The sequence below is a fragment of the Melanotaenia boesemani genome, chromosome 14 (genome assembly GCF_017639745.1).
Source record: "Melanotaenia boesemani isolate fMelBoe1 chromosome 14, fMelBoe1.pri, whole genome shotgun sequence".
Classification (NCBI taxonomy): Eukaryota; Metazoa; Chordata; class Actinopteri; order Atheriniformes; family Melanotaeniidae; genus Melanotaenia; species Melanotaenia boesemani.
The window spans coordinates 9,674,144-9,692,338 of NC_055695.1; the positions used below are offsets into that span (position 1 = coordinate 9,674,144).

The 18,195-nt window shown below is 37.8% G+C and overlaps 1 protein-coding gene and 1 long non-coding RNA gene across 3 annotated transcripts in view; one reads left to right on the plus strand and one right to left on the minus strand.

Moving 5' to 3' along the window:
• ano8b (anoctamin 8b) overlaps positions 1-18,195 on the minus strand; it is a 40,222-nt gene that overhangs the window by 18,828 nt on the left and 3,199 nt on the right. The gene's annotated exons all lie outside the window — the stretch shown is intronic.
• LOC121652899 lies at positions 5,087-15,458 on the plus strand. The gene is made up of 3 exons (XR_006012704.1): positions 5,087-5,189; positions 6,863-6,866; positions 15,446-15,458. It is a non-coding gene; the product is annotated as an uncharacterized LOC121652899 (long non-coding RNA).

The window sequence follows — 18,195 nt, forward strand, 5'->3', positions numbered from 1 at the left end:
TTAGCATCTAGCTGGCAGAGATGAGTATTCAAACAACAAGATATAAAAAGGATTTTTGCTTTTTTTTTTTTGGTAGGTAATAATCTGGTAGCTCGCTTGTGCCGGGTGCAGGGTTATAAACACGAAAAGATTATAAAGATGATAATTTCTCCCTCTGAGCTGTGTAGGTTGTTAAAAAAAAACATTTAGAAAGATTTTGACAAATTCCAATTGTTATTAATCAGAGATAGAAACATAAGTTATAACCAGTGTTGTGCTAGTTACTGAAAAAAGTAACTAGTCACAGTTATTAGTTACTTCATTCAAAAAGTAACTCAGTTACTTTACTGATTACTTAGACATGGATGGATGGAAGGCTGGATGGATGGATGGATGGATGGATGGATGGATGGATGGATGGATAGATAGATAGATAGAAATTTAACAGCAGCTCAAAAATTAAATCTATGCTGCATGTTGATCCCTCCAATGCACTATTTTTTCTCCTACTCTTTATTATATATATTTTTATTTACATATTTTCCTAGCTATTTACAGGCATTATCACGGTCTCTCTGTCAAGTGAAGTTGTGCACGTGTGTGTGAGTAGGGGCGTGCTGGTTTGGACGCCTGCGGTAACCAAGGAAACAGGGCTGTGGACACTAGCCATGAAAAAAAAAGGGGGGGCTGTTGCGTTCACTTTTTCGTTCTGCATCCATTGGTTATTGCTTTGTGGACAGCTGTCAGAGAATCAGAAAAGCTTCATAAAGGGAGTAGAGGAAATGTTTATACAATCGACTTCACAGAAAAATAACGCAACAAGCAGACATTGCAACACTGCCCATGTTGTGCTGCATCACTGCTGTAAACAGGAAACAGCTCACAGCTGCAGGCCGAAATGTATGAATTCAGCTAGTAGCAGAGTAAGGTACCATAGGGTAACGAAGTTACTCTATTTAAAGAGTAATGCATTAGAGTATTAGTTACTGACAAAAGTAACGGCGCACTGGTTATAACTTAATCATTATTGGGGATATAATCAATACATTGCCATAATCATAAAAAGATTCCAAGAGCAAAACATTCCCACTTTGTAACATTATTTTAAGGTCCAACTTTTTTTTTTTTTTTTGCCCTTTGTTTTTATTTTCAGAGGTAAAAGAGGCTTTTTATCTTTTAGAGATCAAGGATTAGTGACAATCTATGACTTCCAAAGCCACAGCTGAATGGCTAGATGACCAGTAGTGTTTGAGCCCTAAAAGAAAATGGACACTTTACTGTTGCAAAATGGTGGAGTAGGGCCAAGATGAGTAACTGGTACTGGGCCAAACTACTTTCTCAAAAGGTTTGAGAAGACTATAAGCATAACAGAAAATAAATCTAATATGAATCTATGGCTGCTACAAAAGAGCAGCACTTGTTGATACTCTTTTTGATCTAATTAGTTTAGTTATGCAGCTTTGTTAGCATTTTGTTGTCATTTAAAAGTTCGAGATGAAAATAAATCAGAGCCACAGAACAAAGGCCTGTCACAATTAACAATTTTTTAACATAATGGTGAACCTGTGCTTCTGATTTCCATATTTCATTCACTTACTATAACTGTGACACAAAAATGACAACAGATTGACAATTTAGGTATTAATTGCAACTATTTATATGACAATTAATCGTCAACTAAAAGCTCCTAATGCCAGACCTTGGGAATGTACAACTAAATAAACCAGCTTTACCCAGTAGGCTAAATATCAGGACTGATCTGCCGACTCTTTAAAATTCAGCAAATATATGTTCTATCTGTCTGTATGTTCTATATCTGAGGATGGTGTTTACTGTCAAGATAAATCAGAACACTGGTGTTAAAAACTTGTATCTGCAGAAAATTTCACTTTGAGACGACATTACTATTTAAAGAATCTTTCAAGTACTTACAAAGAGACTGTGACAACTTCATCTTATTCCAGGTTGCCTTTTCCCCTCTGCAGATTTTCTAGCATCGCAACAAGTTGGATGGGAAACAGAGCAAGGTGACTTTTTAATCTTGGTGGTTCCAGAAGATAGGGAAATCTGACTGGTCGCTCAGCTGTGGTGTAGACGAAATGCTGCAGGCGCTGCTGCAACATGACAGCAATTCTAATGAGTCCTGCATTCATTGCTGAGGGCAACACACACACACACAAATGCACACTCCTGGAACAACCAGCAAATTGGTTTCAACACTACTACAAAGCTTCAATTTATGCACCCAGTTGTGAGCATGCGTTCAGACACTTTGCATACATTTATGAGTTTGTTAGTTTAACATTAACATCATTTAATACACTGCACATCAAGGTATCGCTGTCCCAGAGAGGCCTGTCTGGCAGGTTTGAGTCTCTATGCATGTTTTAGTTTTTTGCTGTGACTCAAGGAATCATTTCCTTGAAACAGTACACCCGGGAGCATTGCCAGTTAATCTGGAATTATATAACTTTGGATTAAATACAATTAAAACATTAGAAATAAATGATGTCACCAAATATGAAAAGTGCACGAGGAACAACTGATTAATAACACAGCAACGTTTGAAAACTGTGCACACTGAAATGTAAAATAACTCATCTTGTGGCAGAAGAAACCACCATTAAACTCAACATTTACATTTTAGCAAATCTTAAAGTGAATATTAGGCTAAATTAGCATTAAGTGCTGCTGGTCAATCATCATAGTTAAGTTTTATGTTTATCTCATTATATCCAACCCAGAGGTACTAATTTGCTTTATCTTTTGTCTGTTTGAGTGTTTTTACTCATTAGCATTGACCGCTTTCACTTAATTTTATCTCATCAGAGTTCTTAATAAAAAACTGAGCACAAAAAGATCATATCTACAGGGCAAAAAATTAAATGTATATTAAGAATTATCCCTGATGTTATTTATTTGAGCAAAACATTTAATCATTTCTTAGCCTGAGATCCCTTCTGGCTCGGTAACAGAAACCAGGTCGCTGCACAAAAGTTCATACCAGGCCGTATGATGCAGATAAAGCTCGTTATTACTCGCGGCCTTCACAGCGAGATGACTGTTTCAGGGCTGACGCTTATCAGACAGCAGCCAGGCAGGAGTAGGACACAGGGAGTCTGCCTGTGATCTGAGCTGCTCTCTGAAGCATTTCTGTGTGATGTTAATGTGTGTGAACTGTGTGTCCGCATGGGTATTTGTCTATGTGAATGTGTGTGTGTCAGTCTTTAACATAAAGTTCCAGATTAATCGAGTGGAAGTCAATTTTCAAGAGAAGCACTAAAATGAAGGTCACGCACACTTTAAGAACGTTGATGATGCATTCAGTGTCTTGACTGGTACTGTGAGGGTGGTGATAACAGGCTGGTCTTTATGCTCGGCAGAAGCAGCTTTATTAATCATCACAATGATTATACCTGTAACTCTGCAAGCAAGAGGTTATCGAGTCTGCTGGACTTCCACCATCTTTTAGTCAAGTCTTCTTAAATAATAATCACCTATGAAATACAATAGTCATTTCATATAGCTTGTTTAAACAAATGCATATTCAGTTATGTATTAAGCTTAGTTCAATTAAATTGTTTTTCTTTTGTTTGTGTTTTTTTATCATTAAAAGCTATTTGAGAGCTCTAAATAAAGAAGCCCTACAATTACATCTGTGGAAAAAACCTCATTCTTAAGAGAAAGAATCAGGCTCAAGTAATCATTTCATTATAAATCTATGTTTTGTCTATGTTTAAATTTATAGTTAAACCAAGCAATGGTTATAGCTCACGTAGGTCATAAAATTAGGCTGCAGTCTTTGTCCCGATATACAAGGGATGGGAAAGGAATTTATTCATTTATCTAAGGATGGCTATCTCTGCTACAATAGATGCGATGCTTTCTTCTAGTTTGTTTCTATTAGGCTTTTTCTCATTGACCCATTACTACACAGACAAAAACAGCTTAAAATAATTTAGCAAGTCAGAAACAGGTCAAAGGGTGAATTAGACAGCTTCACAGCTCGGATCATTTCCCACATACAACAGTAATTTGACTCCCTACTGCATTACGTGGGTGTGTCCAGCTGCAAAATTCTATTTAATACAATGTAGGTGGGGCAAACACGCTTACATTTATATTAAAAGGCTGGTTTTAGTTGGATTTCTTTTCTGCTGATATTGAAATCTGTTTTCCTTCAACACCTCATTTAGCTTCGAGTCCTGTTCTTGTTTGTTAACCTGAGTTCTGTTACTTATTCCCACACACCTGTATTAACACATACTGTGTTAATTATCGCCTCCCTTAGTATATACATATAGTATCAGGTTTCCTTTGTACAACATCATAATGTGGTTACTCTGTGTTTCTTCTGGCTCCATATCAACCTGTTAGTCATTTGTTTTTGGTTTTTTTTTTATGCGTGTGTTTGGATATCCTACCTAGCAGCAGTTTGTTTAAAATGTATTTTAGTTCTTTACTGTCTGCTTCCTGCACATGAGTCTGTTTTGGGGTCTTTTCCATACGACAAAGTGATGGGATCTAATTATGAAAATGACCAGTTTCATCAAAAAATAATTGTCATAATAAATGAAATATTAAAATAATTATTCATGAAAAATGCTTATGAAAAACCGTTAACAACGCGTCAACAATAAGTTTGCTGAATCCCCGTCCTACATGTGCATTTACAGATTTACAAGACACTCATTAGAGAAAATATGCATGTAGGTTTAGTTTAGTTAGTTTATTTTTCAACTTAATAAAAGAAAAAGCTAAAAAAAAATAAATAAATAATAATAAAAAAAAAAGAAACAAGAAATTTGGTAAATTATTAAGTAGAATTTTTATTAAACTCATGTCAACTTCGGATAACAATAACCAAAAAGTTTGTACTGCTGATTACTGCAGAATCTTCACACATATGTACTTGACATTCAGTAGATTTAATGAATCCTCTTTCCGAAATATAAAGTAGATTTACTTTACTGATGTGACACTGAAGATTCATACTTTCAAGGGCAACTCTAGAATAGCCTCTTCTTGACGAGGCCTATTTTTTCTGCCTCCTGTCCAAAATGACACACTGGAAATAAATTAAATATATATAGGGCTGTACGTAAAATCTTGGTCTCAAAAGAAAGCTGAGATTACTACTGAAGTGTCAAAATCAAGATATGTGTTACTGTGACAGAATACATTTACCTGGAACACACTAGAAGATGTAAGTAGCTCTCTCCTTTGAAATGAGAACTACATTACTTTAGAAACCCTGAGGCTAGTAGCCCAATTTATTTAGGAATTATTAATGACTGGTGTGTATTTGTGCAAAAGTAAAAAGCTAAAAAGAGGAACCTGAGTAGTTTTACAAATGTTTTGATAGCTGTGTTATGCAGGTAAATATCTAAGGAACCTATCAGCTGACACGTCTATCCATGGTCAGAGTCCAGAATCGAGGGATAGCCCCCAAAGTCACCTTAAAGACACCACGATGATCCAGAAAGAAGTGAACGCCAAGATACTATATCAGAATCAGAAAGAATTAATACTTCGCTGTAAAACCTCTTCATCTTCATATAAAATCCCAGAACCAGACATAGGAGAACACATTAGCAGTTTTTTTAGGCTAAAAGTAAGACATGATTTATGACTTAGAGATGTTTTTTTGCTATACTTTGGCTGCTAGCTTAGAGTTTTTGTCTCACAGTGATTCTATAGACATCTTTAATCAGAAGAGTCTCTGCTTTCATTTGACACTGTGTGGTTTGCTTGAAGTGGAAAAATTAGCAGAAGCTCTAAAGTGGACAGTGATGTTTTTACATTTTTGTTCCATTCCAATATTATTTCTTGTGGTTTAAATAGTGTTTTATTTAGGTGGCAGAGGTTGGTAGAGTCTTTCAGCTGAGTTTCTCCTCATCATTTTGGTATGTTTCATGTTAGATTTGGAGTATCCTTGTGTGTGCAAAGATCTTCTGTACTGCATGTATCTCATGCTGCCTGCTGAACAGGGGGCTCTCGTTTAGAGGAGGACAGAATGCGTTTTGCTAAAGATGCCTGGTAAAAGGGTGTATATCTGTGAAGCTTATGGGGATGGAGCGGCATTTGCACAGCAGAGTACTTTCTTTTGGTTAAAGTATTTACAAAAGGCACATTGATTATGTAACACAAGCAGAGAGACTGACCGAACTCATAGCAGAAGCTTGGGGAGGATAGCAAAGATTGAGAGAAGCAGAAAATGTATTCCATTGTCACATCTTCTTAGCATGTAATTCAAACAAATGACCCTATTACAGTAGAATGATTACATCAGTAAGTAGGACAGAGAGCATAATCAGGTTCTAACACCTCACAATTTCCTTTAATGTGATCATAGTCATGCCTCAACTGTGTCTGTCGCCCTCCTGTACAGACAAGTCCGCACACAGCCAAACTGGATCCCACTGCTTATATCCAGACTTTCAAACCTCTTTCAAACAAACACAACCCAGAGGCAAACACATACAGACACCCAGACCCAACCACATACAGAGTTACTTTAAAACTGTGGCAACAGTTTCATACTGACGTATGAAATCTTTTTGTGCAGCAGAAATATAAATAAAACATGAGACTGTTCCACCTGTGTAGGTGATGTGAATCAAGCCGTGTATTCTGTAACTGCTGCTTGCATGACCACAGAAAAGAAATGCAAACAATAACCGTCCTTCTCCTTTTCCCTCCCCCATGCTTTCTCCAACTCTCAAGCACTGACTCACTTTATTGCTTGCTACATATCACCTCGATGTACCCCCGCAATACAACGTACACAGACATCCTGAATACATTTACATAGATATCAAATCCACAAACACAAACCGATTCCACACTACATTCCTCTTTTCAATAGCTGCTCTACATGCAGATGTGTTTTTTAAGAAAATGTGCAGCAGAGCAGTCCTCCTATTTCTCCCAGGTTTCTTTAATTTCAGCCTGTCCCTCTCCTCAACAACACAACTCTCAGTCTCTCTTTCTACTTTATGTCTTCTTCCACTATCATCTCTGTTTCTGTTTTTCTTCCAAATCCTCTCTCTTTGCCCCCTTCTGGGCAAAATCAATCAGCCCTTCTGTCTCGCCAACTCTTTCTCTCCCATCTCTCCTGCCTTCAAACTCAGCCAGGCTGCCTCAAGAGTAATTCCTCACCACTGTATACATAGAACTAAACAGTAAGAAAACAGGAATAACTGAAAATAGGAAAACACCAGACATATTTGGCTGAGAACTGATTTTTTTTGCATGGTTATTCACCATATAATTTAAATGAGACCGACTTCAGACAGTTTATGTCTCTGAAGTGACTTACATGTGCAGAGGACATGAGCTCACATGCAGCGCGTTGTAAGGTAGGTAATGTGAGGTAAATATTTTTGCTCCACATGCTGGCATGTTTGAATCTGTTGAGCAATCAAAGCCAATTAAAAGAATGCAATAATATTGTTTCCTCTGTCGTTTCCATTTTAACTTTACACACTTTCCACATCTCTCCTTTGAAAAACATCAGATAGCCTGTGTATCCAATTTAGTACCATATATGAAATTGGCCCGGGTCATAAAAAGTCAGATATGGGTCACATATTTACAAAAAAGTTTAGATTTCCTGCAGTGTGAACGTTGCCACAGCAAAAAATTTGGTCCTAAAAAAATCGTATCATTTTGTCCAGAGACACCACGAGTGTCTAAATTTCATGGTCTGTCACCAACAGTTGCCCAGAAATTCTACTCCAAACTAAAAATATGAAGCTGCTGATGGAGTTGGAAATCAGACTATTTCCAAAGTTGTTCATTCAGAGTCTGGAGTTAATGAAGTTGAGGAAAGATTTTTTTTTGGATGATAGAAAGATGGGAGGTGTCTGTTACACCTTTGTGATAAATAGGATGAAGATGTCAATGTTCTTGGATGTCAGGACTCTGGTTTCCTCATTAACAGTGGCAAGGAGGATAATAGCGACTCGTCCTTGGCTTCAAAATAACAATGATTGCATGCGACACTGGAGGCGCCCTTGGCTGAGAGCCAAGAGGTCGAAGCAAGAACATGTAGGAAGAGAAGAGCTATAACGCTCACACAGCAGAATAGTTTAAGTATCACTTTTCCCCCCATCCCATTTTCTTTCTCTCCGTTGCACCACTTTTTATCTCTGCTCCCACTTAGCCTCACAATATCTGCCTCCTTCACTTCTCACTGTTCTTCCTTCTGCCAAGTAGGCTAATTGGTGGTTCATTCTAGGTTAGGTGGTAAATTTGAGTGAGCCACCTCAGTAAAAAAAAAAAAAAAAAAAAGGCAAAGAAGGGCAGATTGAGCTGTCTGTGTTATGAAGCTGGGGTTAAATGAGGAAAATAATGTCATGAGCAATTCAGTCAGGCAATAATGGTGAAAAGCAGACAGTTTTCACACCCTATTAGTGCAGAGTACCCCTTCACACGACTACAGACTAGTTATCTAACTGGCTGAATTGAACATTGTCATGGGAAGGGGAGGATTATGAATGATGAATGAGGGAATGGTGTAGATGAATATAGAGAAATGAATAGCAGCCTTTGTGGAGCAAACAGACCTCCTTGTTGAGCAGTGGGCAACTGCCAATGTCAAATAAAGGTTTTGTGATTATCACAGAACAAAAGGACACAAATTACACTCCGGATTGAACAATGCAGGCACATGAAAATAGTAAGAGTCACTTCAGTGACATATTTTACATGGGTTTACAGGTTGGTTAGTTCTGATAAAACATGATTTAAAATATTGTGATGAAGTCGATTTTATGTCAAGCAGAAGGTAAAATAGTAAACATGAAACAGGAGCCAGCAGCACTGATGCATCGAAGACTAGACAAATAACTTTTAGCCTGGAGTTGTTATGTTAGATGTAGGTTACTAAAGCTTGCTTTGGAGTTGTTGCTATATGGATTCTATTACCTTTGCTAAGAACAAAACTAGATGTTCTCTGCTCCATCCAGTCCCTAAACAAAGCAAAACCAACTACTGCCTGCAGCTTCATTGGGCCCATGGATCCAAAGACTCAGGAGCCCTGGGACTGAAAGAATCAGTACCACCTGCTTTCATCTGTAGAAAAAATGCAAAACGACTACAAGCAGACACAACACAACCATAAAGATATATAAAATAACCACAATGAGAAACAGAATGGCTACCAAGAGATTAAACATAACCAAAAAGGTTGCAAAATAAATGAGAAAAAGATATTTGTAGATGCAATAGAGCAAAAAGATGATGCAACATAACATCTCAGACACATAATAGCTAGAAATGCAACAATGGGACACAAAAGAAACTAAATTAAATGCAAACAATCCCAAAATAACACAAAAAAAGACTACTTTGTACTGACAAATGAATTGATGCAAAATGACGAAGAGGCAGCAAAACAGGAAAAGACTCTGCAATGCACCCAGTTTGAGACACAAAACAACCACAAATCAAATCTGGATCGTTTGAGATGTTTTGTTTTACTTTCAGCCTGAGTGAAAGAGAGATATTAGAAAGGAAATGAGACCACCCCCTGCACCACTGTACAAATGACAAACATTTCTCTAAGTCAAAATGAGCAGAAGGTCACACAGACGAAGAAACTACTCAGGCGTCCATAGAAAACAGACTCATACATCTTTTAGGAGCATTAACAGAGAACATTAGCAACTGGTGCAGGCCTGTTACATCTTCATGACTGCACAAAAGTCAAATCAATCTCTTTAGTGAAAGCCAGTCAAAGGAAAAATTAGAAAGAAATGTCTTTCTTGTTTTCAAGGGTCTAATAAAAGTAACAATCAGAGATTCTGATACAGAACAGTAAGAACTAGGAATTAGGCAAAGTCATATCAGAAATTCTTCTGGTACTGGAGTAATGCAGTGGGATGATAGGTGCATTTTGAGAAAAGTTACAGCAGCAGTGAGTCAGTCTGATGGCTCACTAACTGATCTGTATGATGTATTCTATTCCTGGACAGGAAAGATGGGAAGGAGGCTCCAGCACAGATCAATACTTTAAAAAACCACTGATAATTTTGCATTACTGCATCATTCTTCCCATTTCCTTTCCCACTTAATGATAAGCAGAGGAAGATTTCATTAACGACTTAGTGGGCTTTGATTTCTTCAGACTCTCAAAAAGGGGAACGTGGAAGATCTATGCACAGTTAATCCTGATTTGTTTTAGCTCTGCAGTTTCTGCAGGGGAATGTTATTAAGCATTATAACATTAATACATGTAAGAAAACTGAAAAGTGATTAAAAATGAGTGGCCTTTTGAGCAAAAGAATAAGATTAGATGCCATACTGAAATGTGGTATTACTGCTCAATATGAGACCTAATTCAAATTCATCCTCACAAGAGCAGCCAGTTTTTCCTGTTTTTCAAAGTTACCACATTGTGAAACTGTTAAATCCTCCTCAGTTAAAAAAGGAACAATAAGACTCAAAGGTCCTGCAGACAAAGATCAGCTGGTTGACCCCAATTTTCCAATAAACACTGAAGAACAGAAAAGAGAAACTATTTAGATTTTTATTTCTCAAATGCTAATATGGGCGATACAGATGTGGTAACAGTTTATTCTACCAGAGTTTAAAATCTGAAGCAGACAGAAATCAAGATTTTCTGACCACATGACAAAGCTAAGTCAAGACATTATATACAGGCATATAGAAAGAACAGACAGTTTTAGTTAATGATGAGCAGAATAGAAATCTAAAAAAACAAGTAAAAATTAAAAGAAATTCAAATAAAGGCTTACAGTTTTCCGTTTTTAATCCATCAACAACGACTCATTTATTTGAATTGGAACATAATGTTCTTCCAGAGCCTTTGACAGACTTTCACCACATTTAAATTCATACTAAAGGCAGGACCATAAGGGACAAAAATACACTGCCTGGCCAAAAACAAAGTCGCCACCAAAAAAAAAGGTTGCACACTAAGATTTCATTGGACCACCTCTTTGATTACAGCAGCATTCTCTGTAGCATTGTTTCAATAAGCTTCTGCAGTGTCACAAGATTTATTTCCCTCCAGTGTTGCATTAGGTTTTCACCAAGATCTGGTATTGATGATGGTTGAGTCCGACCACTGCGCCAAGCCTTCTCCAGCACATCCCAAAGATTTTAAATGGGGTTTAAGTCTGGACTCTGGTGGCTAATCCATGTGTGAAAATGATGTCTCATGTTCACTGAACCACTAATTCACAATCTGAGCCCGATGAATCCTGGCATAGTCATCTTGGAATATGGCTGTGCCATCAGGGAAGAAAATATCCGGTGATAGAATAACCTGTGAAGTCAGCTGACCTCATTTTGCATGCTCAAATGCAGCAACCCCAGATCATAGACTGCCCCCACAGGCTTGTACAGTAGGCACTAGGCATGATGGCTGCATCACTTCATCTGTCTCTCTTCTTACCCTGATGCTCCCATCACTCTGGAACAGGGAAAATCTGGACTCATCAGACCACATGACCTTCTTCCATTTTTCCACATTCCAGCTTTTATGCTTTCTTGAAATTGAAGTCTTTAAAACTCACTGATAAGTGGTTTTCTTATGGCTACACAGCTGTTCAGTCCCAATCCCTTGAGTTTCCTTCACATTGTGCATGTGGAAATGCTCTTTCTTTCACTATTAATCATTGCCCTGAGTTCTACTGCTGTTTTTTGTCGAATTTGATTTCATCAAACATTGACGTGATCACCAATCACCATTACTCAGGATTTTTAAATAATGTATTGGGCAGTTCTTAACCCACTGTTTCTGCATCTCCTTAGATGATTTCTCTGCTTGATACATGCCAATGATTTGACTCTTCTTACTAATTTTTTTTCCACGACCACAGGATGTGTTTGTCATCATGGTTGTTTAAGAAATGAGAAGCTACCCGTTGCATCATTTTGGGTTAAATAACTTGCTGCAGCTGAAAGATCATCGCCAATGCAAAAATTACCCAACAGGTGGCTCGTACTTATTTGCTTAGTTAAATCCAGGAGATGACTTTTTTTTTCCTTTGGACAGGCAGTGTATAAGGACTGAAAACTCATAACTAATTTAATCATTAGCAGTTACACACTCTAATCACTTTAACCCGACTACTAAGAAAGTCCTACTGATACCACACAGCCAAAATTTCAACTCTAAACCTTCACTTTAAATTGCAAACCGCTCCAACTTTCCAAACAGAACAAATTCATTAAGCTAACATTTAAGAAGCTGTGGATTGAGTTATGCTTTAAATGTAGACATCAAGTAGTTTCAGTGCAGAGCAAGATGATTTCTTTCACTTAAGAAAAAGATGCGGTCTTCTCAAATCTTTCATCACTTTCTAATTTCATGTATTGTATTGTTCTTATTTGAGATCAACTTTCTGTGGCTATTAAAATGTAAATGACTTTTCATTTGCTTTTATTGAATGATTTTTCTTGAATTTGGATGCATTTATAGATTTTATGCATTATTGATCCTTGATGCAACACCTCAAAGTGTTTTCTTAACATTAATGATGTGGCTGACCTTTGGCTCCATGGAGGGTTTTTTGAAGGTTAATGGCTGTGGCATCAGAAACAAGGACAAATCTATAAAAATAGTGCAATGTCCTGGTGACACATGTCTTAGAAGGACAAAAATGAATACTTGGGGGGGGGGGGGGGGGGGGTTCTGCTGCATCTATTATGTACATCAACAAGAAAAACTCATCTAAATGGAGGGTCTGAAAAGGGAAGATTCAAGTATTTACGAAGGTGGAATCTCAGAGAAGCACACACAGTCAAGCTTTTATCCATCATCTGCAGCTGCGGGCTTTACGTTTATAGAAAATCTGAAAGTGTTGTTTTTCTCCCCACCACAAATAAGCCATTTCTCTAAGTTTGTGACAAATGGTGGAGGATGACGAGAGCAGATTTTGCTTCCTCATATGCAGTAAAACACTACCCTGAGTTTACAACATTACCCAAAAAAGGAAGAAAAAAAATATGACAGACAATGAGGGTGAAAACCAGCTAATTAGAAAGAGAAAAGTAACAGAGCAGTGCTCAAATATTCAGTCATGGTAACAGGAAGCCCAAACCTGCCATCAAACAGATAATGCTGCTTTTTACTGAGGTTCAAGTTTGAAATTCAGCCATTACAGAGGGTCAAAAGGAGAAGATGGTGAGGATTGATTGAGGCCAACTGTAATAAGTTGCAAGAGGATATTATGAGAACACATAGATGATAAAGGACAAAATCCTACATTACAGACCCGCTGTCCTTCTTACTGGCTGTCTCTATAGTGACATGGACAATATAGTAAATTATGAGCTGCAGAAGAAAAATTGTTACTCCCTCACAGGGCCGGTTCTAGGAATGCATACATGAGGGGGCAGGCATAAATTTGAAGGGGGCATTATGAGTACATACTTCAGCATTTTCTTGTTGTTGTTTTTTAAGTGTTTCTTTAACGGAACTGTGCTGTTAGTGGAGTCCAACTTCAAAGAAATGGATTGCACTTTGTCAGGCCTCTACTCTAAGACCTGTCCAGCTTGGGTGTCCCACCTGAAACCAAAGCTCCTGCTGGTATAGCTCTTAGAGTCACTGAGGCACGCAAACCCCCTGACCACAATAAGGTGGCAATCCCTCAGTGGGGGAACAGAAAATATCAATAACAAAATGAAGTAAGAAAAAAGAAAAGAATGATCCATTATCAAAGCTTTAACAACCAACAAAATAACAATTGCCCTATTGGACAGCCATTAGATGTCTAAGCATTTTGAATAAATTTGAAACTAATAACAATAAACTCAACTATCTGTGTGTTTGTTTCTGTCTGTATATAGACCATAATGATTAAAGAATCATAACTATCAAGCACAACAATAACAGAGCAAAAAATTAAACCCCCTACCAAAATAAGGCAGTGAACCTTCAGGGGGAAATAATGATAATAATAAATGAAAATGAGTAAAAACTAAATGATCCTTCATCAAAATTTTAAGAACCAACAAGGCATACATGAAGCTCTGAGCTGAACTGCTGAAAGCAGCGGGAATGTAGAGTGAAACTTTCTGTTATTTTTTTCTTCAAACTAGCATGCTGAACTAAAGGCTGGGCGGAGCTTGAGGGGTCTCATATGCGCAGCTCGTTTTCCCTCAGTCTAGTACCGAGGAGGCAGTCACATCTATGGCCTGTGCGTGATTGATCACTGCTCCTACTAACAGGCGTAGACACGTTTAAATAGAACAGAAACAAACCCCAGTTGACAGAATAGATGCAATAAATACGTCTGTTATTATAAGTATTTATTCAGTATCGCTACAACACATTTAACAGAGCTTTACTCTATAAGTTTTACCGCTGGAGCTCAGCAGCCGCTCTCTCTACGAGGGGGAGAAATATGACACCGCAAGATCAGGCTGTATGTCAACTCATTTGCATACTAAACACTGATTGGTTGTTTTCTGTGGTGGTGGGAAGGACTTGTTGAAGACAGTACAATGGATCCTGTGAAGCTCCGACACACAGAGTTCAGTACAGAGGGGAGAGAGCGTTTGGAGAGATTTGCCCATTTCGGCGCATTTGATTGAGGGGGCAGAATGTTTGTTTGAGGGGGCACTGCCCCCTCTTGCCCCTGCGTAAAGCCGGCCTTGCTCCCTCATAGGTAACACTTAGCAGTTTTGGGGGGGGGGGGTTTCAGGATGGCAGAGCAGTTAATGTGGAGCAATTCCCTATGACCAAGGCTAAAAACAGCATTCTTCTCCATGGCCATTGTACTGTGCTTAGCAACTAAGAAAAATCAAGCCCAAGCCTTGTCAGTGCAGGGACAGAGGGTAAAAGGCAGGGAGCCCAAACTCACTTCAATCCTACTTTTTTTCTTCCACTAAGGCAATGTAAGTGGTAAAGAAGAAGGCTGGTCGCTGACTGTGCTTTGATCACAGAAAAGAAAGCCTAGACTCGCTGATAAGGTCTCTGTGACATGCTATGAAAGCAAAAGATGGGCAAAACCAGCAAATCTTCTTTCTGTCTTTTGAAATACTTTAAGCTTTGGGGCGTGGATTTTTATTTTCTCCACAGTGCTTGATAATCTTCATGGATATAAATGGAAATGTGTAAACTTCTAAAGGGCATGAATAACAATTTAGAGGCTGGTTGGCTGGAGGCAAAAAGGCATTATGGGTGATATGATTAAGCCATTAAAAACCTGGATATCTAGGGCAGCTGAATCACCACTGGCAAGACAGATCACAACTCAGGCAAGTTGGAACTTCCAAAAACACATCTGCATATCGAACGACTATATACAGACATCTGTACTGCTGCAGTTACAAAAGCATGCAGTTTCTTGTGGATGACTCATAGAACAAAGCAGGTAGTGTAATTTGTATCCAGGGCCAATTGTGTATTTGTAAAATTAAGCCAGCAAGACTTGAGTAACAAAGAGGCACATTGAGCTCAGATCTGGTTATTATGACTTCTGTGTAGTATCTCATTTTGTGTTCTGCTTCAAAAATCTACTTTCTCAATTTGTTTTTATCAATGAAACGACAGAAATCTGTACTAATAGGTGTCTCATCAGACACTGCTTAGAAAAATCTTTAAAAACCAGCCCCCTTGAAATGTTGTTCAAGCATGTCAGACACATCTACATTAACTGGTTGGAAGCAAATAAACTTTGCATGATTGTGCCATCAGAAAAATGTGCTTGTATGGCTTTAATGGACAGCACAGTTGTTGCCAACAAGAAAGAAAATCTAGAACAAGAGGAGAAAATAAACAAAACTGATCGTGTTAAAAATAAACAAGTGAAAAATGTTCAGATATTTTTTAATTGGGTTCAATATAATTATTCTTTCGAGTTAGCCAATATTGACCATATTTACTTTCTAGAAGCAGAAATGGGTGATTGTTTATGTGATTAGTAATAAAAATCTTTGCTACCTCTGAACTTCAAAACTTTTTCTTTTAACAATTTGGTTTCCATCAATTATTTCTCATGTGCAACTTCAGAATGAGCATAAAATATAACGTATATAATAAACGTTAAGTGACACGAGTTAACCAGTTTAGTTACTTTTGTGTTTAAAATTTGGAAAAGAAATACAAAGGTGTACAAAAGATGCAGTCTTCTGCTACAAAACAGCTTAAAACTTAGCTGACTTGTACTAATCAAATTCACTCTACAACAGTCAATAGCCCACAGTAGGAATTAAATAAACAAGTATTATTATTTATGTGCAAACAATGTCATTTTCATGGTTGGCACACAACCATTATATAATACGTATAAAATCAATTTTGTGTATATTACCATTTTGACTTTATTATTATTATTATTATTATTATTATTATTATTATTATTATTATTATTATTATTATGAGGGCCTGTGTGACTGGCCCTAGCCAGCTACTTAGTTTGCCCTGACTGGTGTTCTAACATTTCATCCTACCCATCAAGACATCCTACCTATGCCTTCCGCACATATAACAGAAACATCATTTCAGGGTGGGGTGAGCACACGCCCAGAAATCCTCAAGTCCATATTTACCAGCTGTACATGCCTGTAAAAATAAATAATAACTTTTATTTTTATGTATTTTCATAGAAATTGTAGGCCTATATTTAAACTTCATTATTATAAAGCCTAATAATAAAAACATTAATCAAAATATACTGTTGTGGCATTCTACCTTCATGAATCTATTTGCAGTTGTATTTTAAACACCTGTGGTGTTATTTCTTAAGACTGTACCTACTGATCTTCAGTTAGTGTAAAGATCTTTAATCCACATATTTAGACTACTAACTAATTTTTTTTTCAACACTGAATTGTATGATAAATGTGTACAGTATTTTGTTCTGACAGGTAGCACAGATTGACAGATGTACCTATAAATCCAGCCCGCGGTAGGATAGTGCGGCAGGGTAGAGCACTTCATTGGTTCTGAGTGAGGTTACAGGCTCACCCTCATCAGTTGGATTCACAGAGGTTGTAGGTGACACAGTTAATTTACTGTTGCCAGCTGCAAACTACAAGTACCACTAACCTCTTTTTAACAAAGTGAAAATCTGGAAAAGCTCCCTGTGAGGATTTCCAGCTGAAGATTGTTGTTGACCCAAAAATAAATAAATAGAGGTGACAGCCCACTGTGAGTAAACAGCTGTAACCGAGAGCAGAAACACTGAACTTTGACAGAGATGAAGACAATAGTCAGATCATAGAAAGACTGCCTAGAAAGGTCCGACTGGCACTGATACCAAATAATATTTATCCAAGTCTCGTGTTTCTGGTAACAGAATCATAAGTTTGATGCAGATAAGCAAGCACTGCCATACCCACAAACAGACCCTGGATGCTCAAAACACACATCTAATGTCATCAACAGACGATTAATGAAAACGATTGCTGCGCCATTGTTACTGCAGCACTGTTTACCATCATCTAACAGGCACCATCTCTGCTTTAATGGTCTCATTTTGAAGGCAGACTGTTAGTAATAAATATGCAGTCTCATCACAGTAAAACAGTAGCTAGTTATTTATCTAGTTAATGTGATAATCTGTTTAATTCAATGCCTCACCAAAGTAACGAAAGTAATCTACCTGTTGTGTGTTTGACCCCTCAAATGAGACTAATAAAGCTAAAATATGACCAGCTGCAAGGTCATCCCACAAAGAGGCCATTTTCCTTGACTCCTAATGCAGCTAATGTACATCTCAGCTTTTACAGGAGAGGAGGAGAGAGGAAGAACAGGAAATGTTTCTGTTGCTCATGTAATGAATAGTAGTGAGATCGGCAAAGACACAGTTGCAAAGAGAGGCACTGAGCTGAGAATCATTAAGCACAACATGCTGCTGGTATTATATCATACTGCATATCATTCATCAGCCCCTTCATTTATGAAGCTGTGGGAGGGAACAACCCAGTGGTTCGGCCTGCCTGCTGCTGTGAAAACCAGCTTTTTATTTTTTTTACGAAGTGCAGAGTGATGCTTTTTCCTCTCAATACTAACCTCACACTGATGTATTTACAGAAACCAGTGTGACACTGAACCTGACTAAGTCTGTCTGAGGCAGAGCTGAGGTATTCAACTTCCTTAAGACGCAGAGAGGAGAGCAGCAAGAGCTATACCCAGGCTAAAAGTGCAGATCCCTGCTTAATACAATTTCCTCATGCATTTTGCAGACTTTAAAGAGCATTTTAATGCAAAGCATGAAGGATGGATTTAAGCAA